At 37.6% G+C, this 7,647-nt stretch overlaps 1 pseudogene; it reads right to left on the reverse strand.

Moving 5' to 3' along the window:
- Positions 1 to 230: 230 nt before the first annotated feature.
- Positions 231 to 385, reverse strand: LOC123929503 (annotated as a pseudogene).
- Between the last annotated feature and the right edge of the window lie 7,262 nt (positions 386 to 7,647).

The following is a 7,647-nucleotide window of genomic DNA, read 5'->3' on the forward strand; positions in this document are numbered from 1 at the left end:
TTTTGAAGGTGGAAGCTGGGTGAAAAAGTCTAAATTTTTTTTTAAACAGACGTTCTCACATATTTATTACTGAATCAACCTACAGGTATAGAAGCAAAGTAACAGAGAAAAATCATTTCCCTGATAAAACATATCTATCGTTCAGGTAGTAGTGATGTTTACTGAGTGATAGTGTATGAACACATGACTTCATGCAGCATAAATTTGTGTGCTCTCTCATGAGTGATCCCTTATAGACCTGGCTTGGTTCTTCTCCAATATTTCCTCTTGGAGTTGTACCTGATTTTATTACCAGTTTTCATCCAAATCTGCTGGGGAATGGGACAATTCTGCTTTTTTTCTTGGCTAGGAATTGCTTGACCCTGAAAGTCTGGTAGGAAAACATGGTGGGGAATAGTCAACTGCACAGACCAAGAAAGCAGAGAAAAGGAGGCAAGTCGAAACATTTTTTAACACTTTGGAAGCATATTGCCAAATTGCACCTTGAAAGATAATACTAATTTAAATTCTCACTTGCAGTTAAGGGAAGCACCCTTTTTCTTGGACTCTTAATAGTACTTACACTATTAAATTCCAATGTGATGGGCTAAATTTTTATTTCATTATTTTAACTTGCATGTTCTAAATTGTAATGAGTTTAAACACTTTTTTTTTTAAAGATTGTATTTATTTATTTGACAGACGGAAAGACAGTGAGAGAGGGAACACAAGCAGGGGGAGTAGGAGAGGAGAAGCAGGCTCCCTGAGGAACAGGGAGCCTGATGCTGGGCTGGATCGCAGGACTCTGGGATCGTGACCTGAGCTGAAGGCAGACACTTAACAACTGACACACCCAGGCATCCCTAAACACATTTTCAAAGTTATACATTGATCATTTGAGTTCTTTTTAAAAATTTTTTGTTTCTTAAATTATATAAGTAATACACTGATTGCGTTTTTCTGATAAAAGATACAAACTATATTGAAATATATAAATATGTTGATATTTGGCATTACATTAGGAATCTAACTGTATTTTTCCAGAGTTAACAAATTTTTAAAGCAACCAGTATTAAAAATCTACACTTTATTGATTACAAAAGTGTTTCACTAATTCTGAGTCTTTATGTATTCTTGGGTGCATCACAGAACTTAGAATCTGTTTCTAAGATACTAGACCTTTGTGTCTAGTATCATGGCAGAACTACACAGTCTAGTTATTTTTGCTTGAAAGTTTTAATTCCATCCTTTATTCTTTTGTTACATAATTTTAGAATTGGAATTTTAAGTGGAATTACATTAAATTTATAGTGATATTGAGGAGATTTGGAATTTTACAACATGAATTCTTATCAATGTTTTTTTTTTTTAAAGATTTTATTTATTTATTTGACAGACAGATATCTCAGTTGGGGGAGAGGCAGGCAGAGAGAGAGAGAGAGGAGGAAGCAGAGTCCCTGCTGAGCAGAGAGCCCAATGTGGGGCTCGATCCCAGAACCCTGGGATCATGACCTGAGCCGAAGGCAGAGGTTTTAACCCACTGAGCCACCCAGGAGCCCCTTATCAAGGTTTTTAAGACCACTTTTATATTCCCCAGTGAAATTTTGTGTGTGTGTGTTTTAGATGTCGGCACTACATATTTCTTACTGAGTTTACTCCGAGGTGTTGGAATTTATAACCCCTTCCCCAGTGATTGGGTTACTTTATAGTGTCCTTTTGACTTTGTGCTATATTCTCTCACTCAGCATCTCTATAGAGCAGTTGACAGGAGCTTTGAATGCCATGAGTCTAATGGACATTATTTATTCTTCTTGTGCTTGAATTGTTCACCTCTTAGTCTCCTTTTATGGCCTGGGGAGAGTTTATAGTGACCCACTGCTGGATCAGGAACCAGAATCCGTATGTAGTAGCTCTCCTTCATTTACATAAACAGCTAACTGGTTGGCTGCCAGCTTTTTTCGCGTTACCCCACGGAGAGTGCACCACCTGTGCTTCTGATCCCTGCTTAGATATCTGATTCCAGGCACTTCCTTCCTCACAGGGCTTATCCCCACCCAGGGCCCCCTGAACAACCCTACAAAATATCAATTGCTTGCTTCCGTTTGAATCCAGAGGATCGCTCTGATGTTTATTAAATATCTACACACGATTACAGAATATGCAAAAGAGTCTCATCTTGAATTAGAAAATTTGAGAAAGAAAGGAAAAATTTAATTGAAGCTCTCTGTGCCATGTACTTTCTAGGTGTTATTTATTATTATTATTTTTTAAGATTTTATTTATTTATTTATTTGACAGCGAGAGAGAGAGAGAGAGAGAGATAGATCACAAGTAGGCAGAGAGGCAGGCAGAGAGAGAGGGAAGCAGGCTCCCTGCCGAGCAGAGAGCCCGACGTGGGACTCGATCCCAGGACCCTGAGATCATGACCTGAGCCGAAGGCAGCGGCTTAACCCATTGAGTCACCCAGGCGCCCTCTAGGTGTTATTTTTTAAAGGTAAAATAAATTCTTCTTAAGAAAAATTCCTTTTCTGTTTTTTTTTCTTTTTTTTTTATTGTGGTAAAATACATGTAACAAAATTTACCATCTCAGATTTTTTTTTTTTTACTAACATATAATGTATTCTTAGCCCCAGGCATACAGGTCTATGAATCGTCAGGCTTACACACTTCACAGCACTCACCATAGCACACGCCCTTCCCAATATCCATAACCCAAGCACCCTCTCCCCCCGCTCCCCGCTCCCCGCAACACTCAGTTTGTTTTTTGAGTACCATCTCAGATATTTTTAAGTGTACAATTCAATAATGTTTAATAGGTGCACATTGTTGTGCAATCAATCTTCATGTAAGTGAAATGAGATAGTATTTATCTTTTTGTGACTGGCTTATTTCACTCAGCAGAATGTTCGCAAGGTTCGTGCATGTTTTAGCATGTGTCAGAATTTCCTTCCTTTTTGGGATGCCTGGGTGGCTCAGTGGGTTACATGTATGACTCTTTGATTTCAGCTCAGGTCATGATCTCAGTGTTGTGAGATGGAGTCCCGTGCAGGACCCTGCTGGGCGTTGAGCCTGCTTAAGATTCTCTCTTCCTTCTCCCTTTGCCCCTCCCCGCCTTTACCGCATGTTCTCGCTCTTAAAAAAATAAAAAGAATTTCCTTCCTTTTTAAGACTGCACAGTATTTTATGGTATCTATATCTATATCTATGTACACTTTATTCATTCCTCCATTGATGAACACTTAAATTGCTTCTACCTTTTGGCTATTGACAATAAGGCTACTATGCTAATAGTATGTGAATACCTCTGCTTTCAATTACTTTCTAAGTGCTTTACTGTATTTACCTCACTTGATCCTTAATACAGGTTTATGAATCAGATACCATTAATACCCCAGTTTTATAGATATGGAAACTGAGGCGTATAGAGTTTAAGCAACTAATTATGATTCCAGAGCTTCCATGTTTAACTCTGTGCTATTCTATTTTCCAAAGGAGACATCTCGGTGTCCTGCATCAGAGGATGGAAAATAAAGAATAGAAATGAAAATCATGCTGACAGAATGAATTATAAAGTTGAGAGCTATCCAGATAATTCAGGTAAACATCCTGCTTTTGAGTTACCTTTTTAAAAAAATTGCTCATATAGGGGCACCTGGGTGGCTCAGTGGGTTAAGGCCTCTGCCTTCGGCTCAGGTCATGATCCCAGGGTCCTGGGATCGAGCCCCACATCGGGCTCTCTGCTCGGCAGGGAGCCTGCCTCCCCCTCTCTCTGTGCCTGCCTCTCTGCCTACTTGTGATTTCTGTCTGTCAAATAAATAAAATCTTTTAAAAAAATTGCTCATATAATTGCTTTGATATGGGCAATCTAAACAATTTCATATTTTCAAAATTAAACCAATTCTTAATATATACAGCCATAGTAAGACAGATAAGATAAATAATAAAATAGATAAGATACAAAGAAAGAAAGAGGACGACTGTTTTGTGAAAATCTCATGAAAAAGAGCTCCTTGTTTGAGCTGTTAATATCTGTAAGCATGACTTTTAGGGTGTATCTTATATACATCCATGTAGGGAAATGAAATATTACTCTAGGAAGGCTGAGAACAGCCTGAACAATAGACTCTTCCTAGGTAAGTGGCCACGATGGGTATGGGAAAAATGTTGGTGATGATCATTCCATGATTTGCATTGTTGTGCCATTGACTTGTCTATGTCTTAACTTGTACACACTCCATATATGCTTTTACAACATAAATTCCAGAATCTCATGAGAAATGTGTTCCGAGGAATGTTTTTTAATAGGTTGTCTTTACAGTGTGTTTGTATGTGTGTGTATGACATATATCTTGCTAGTTTTTTTCTTTCTCATTTTTTTTCAACTTCACTGCACATTAAAATCATCCATCTTTGTTTGGTCTCGAAACACTGCTGTGTTCTCAGGATCAGGAAATAAATATGTTTTTGTTTCCTACCTCACAAAATAAAATGTTTGAGTTGTTTTTGTAAGCTAAATTGTATTTCAATTTCCTTTTAGTTACTTAGGAAACAGATTTTTTTTTTCAAAAATTGTAAAGTCCATTCTAGAGATAGAAATCATTGAATATTTTTTTCACAAGGTTATCCTCAGGATAGATGGAGAATGTTTTATGAAGTCTGATGAGTTTTGGTTGTACAAAGATATATGCAACAGTGGATCAAGAAAGAAAATAGTTGAGGAAGTTTTAAAATGGCCTCAAATTAAAAGGAAATACAGAGGTCCCAGCTGAGGTTTTCACAGTTGTTACTCTACTTTGGTTACATTTATATGGTGGGGCTTTAAGGTCAAAGTATTGCTATCTCATCACAGGGATGTAGATGATAATATCTTAGTAGGTTTAATAGTCAGATTTCTTTTGCTTTTCAAAAGAGACATTTAAGTGTCTTGCACCAAATAAAGCAGAGAAAGGAAAACTGTATTTGCATTGGCTGTCTATAAAGTAAGAGGCAGCGTTAATGTTTATCATTCACCATATTCAAAGAACAACAGAGAGAACTCATGTTCAATTCAGCTGTATTGAGCAGTAAAGGTGATTTTAACTGAATCCTAGAAAAGGTGGAATGGACAAAGCCAGGGCCTGGGCCTCTAGAGCATCTGGAACTAATATGCCCATTTTTGCAACACTCTCTCCTCTTTCTCTGCCAGTCTGCTTCCCGCTCCTTTGCTCTAGACCAGACTCTTCCGCACGGCAGGAAGCACAGCTCACTGATAACTTTCTAAATTTCCATCAATAACCGCTGTATTAGGCACTGTTGCTGCCTTGGTCATGCCCCTGGCCCATCCGTGAGGTCACTTCTGGCTGAAGAGTTAGTCCCTTCTCTGTCCCAGGCTTCCTACCTTGAGCACCTGCATTTTTCTGTATTGAGAAAAACAGAAACAATTTTTTCTGTTTTCTGCATGTTCTCTTCTGAGAACACAAGCTGGAGAAATGGGCTGGGATGGCAGAGACCGCAGGCCAAAAGTGCCCAGTGGTTCGTATGCTCAGGAATTAGCTTCAGTCAGAAAGGGATGGGAGTTGGTACATAAACAACCCACTCTCCACAGTTCGAGTTTTGTACTATGGGCCTCTGAGATGTCCCCAGCAGGACTCAACATCTTTTGTTACTGTTTTCTTCTTTTCCTCATCTCATGTCCTCACTCTCTTACCACGCTTCCTGGGATCATCTCCCAAATAAAGTATTTGTACTCAAATTCTTACCTCAGAACCTTTTGGGGGGATGGGAGGAATCCACACTGAGACAACCTTCAGAGAATAACCGATTTAGTCCTTTATGACTGGTGCAAAATTAATGGAGAGATGCTTAGATTGGCCCATCTTGGGTCAAATGCCTACGTATGGTCCAATTGGTTGCAGCCATGGGAGTAGGGACATGGTAGCTATCATATGGGTAGAATAGCGGAAAAAGTGCTCAGAGTCAGGGGTAAAAGGAGTGAAGAAAAGAAGCAGGTCCAAGACATAGAAGGACATTATTCGCAGAAGATAGGATATGTGTTGGATGATGCATTGGTTGAGTATATAAAACAATAACTCTTTACCTATAAGGTAGTTAATAACATATTTTGTAAAATGTTTGTTCTAGGCCAATTTTTTTGTAACTTAGTTTTAAAATAATTTAAACTTACAAAAAAGCTATGAGAATAGTACAAGGACCCCTCATATAACTACTGTTTGGATTTAACAATAGTTTAGATTTGGTCCTATTTTTTTTTTTAAAGATTTGTTTATTTATTTTAGAGGGAGAAAGAGCAAGGAGGGACAGAGGGAAAGAGAGAGAATCCTCATGCAGACTCCCTGCTGAGTGGGGAGCCTGACACAGGGTTTGATCCCAAGATCCTGAGATCATGATCTAAGCCAAAATTAAGAGTTGGATGCTCAACCAACTGAGCCACCCAGGCACCCCTTGGTCCTATCTGTTTTTATAAAATTCTCTCTTTCTCTCACATATATATTTATATATGTATATATGTCCTTATATATATACACACATATATATGTGTATATGTTTAGACATACTCTCTCTATATATGTATAAATATATATATATATATTCAGATATCTTTTCTCTGGACCATTTGAGTGTGTTAGAGGTATCATACATATTTACCCTTAAATACCTCAATGTGTATTTGCGAAGCACAAGGAATTCTCTTACATAATTCACGTGCAATCATAAACCCAGGAAATTTATTATTGATTTTATACTGTTACCTAATTTTTAGCTCATGGTCAAATTGTATCAATTATTTCAATATTATCCTTTAGAGCTAGTTTGTCCCTAGTTTAGGATTCAATCTGAGAGCATACATTGCATTTAATTATCAAGTCCCTTTACGCTCCTTTAATGTGCAATAGTTTCCTCAACCTTTTTGTGACCTTGGTATTTTTGAAGAGTATAAGCTAGCTATTGTAGGATATCCTTTAATTACAAAACCAACATATTTTATATGTATTGGTAACCAGTACAACCAATATATTTTAACTAGTGTGTATGTGGAAAATGGAAAGAGGCAACAGCGAGTAAGGGCTCCAAAGACAGCCTTCACAGTCAGCTCATTTACTTTGAAGGGGCTTCCATTCTACTTTGTATTATATGTATTATATGTTGATAAACTAAAACCTGGGATAGAATACTCATTGATATGTTAGACAACGCAGTGTTATTAGAATATGATTGACTATGTGAATGCAATCAAACTGTCAGTGAATCCTTCAAATCATTCTCCTTCCTTAAAAATACTATTCAAAGGTGGTCTGTAATCGAAACTTTCATATAGTGAGAGGGTGTGCTGAATATAGCATAGAAATTTATAGCTTAGTGGAGTGAGGTGTTATTTAGTGCATTTTGTAGAACAAGAACTTTACATTTACTGAGCTTAAGACATTTGACTATGGTAGTCAGTGGAAAGCCAAGATTAGACCCTACATAATCCTGATTCTTTGCCTGAGTGCTCTTTTCTGTTTAGTCCAAGTAATCAAAACGGTGCTACTCACTGTAGCTGTCCACTCAAATCCCATTTGTGAGTTGGTGATCATCCAGTTTTTAATGTATTTGACTCTTCTCATTACTAAGCCAAACAAATGAAGCTTTACCAGGAAAATTCTTACTTTAAGGCTACTATCTAAATGT

This window comes from Meles meles, chromosome 2 (assembly GCF_922984935.1).
Source record: "Meles meles chromosome 2, mMelMel3.1 paternal haplotype, whole genome shotgun sequence".
In the NCBI taxonomy this organism is placed as follows: domain Eukaryota; kingdom Metazoa; phylum Chordata; class Mammalia; order Carnivora; family Mustelidae; genus Meles; species Meles meles.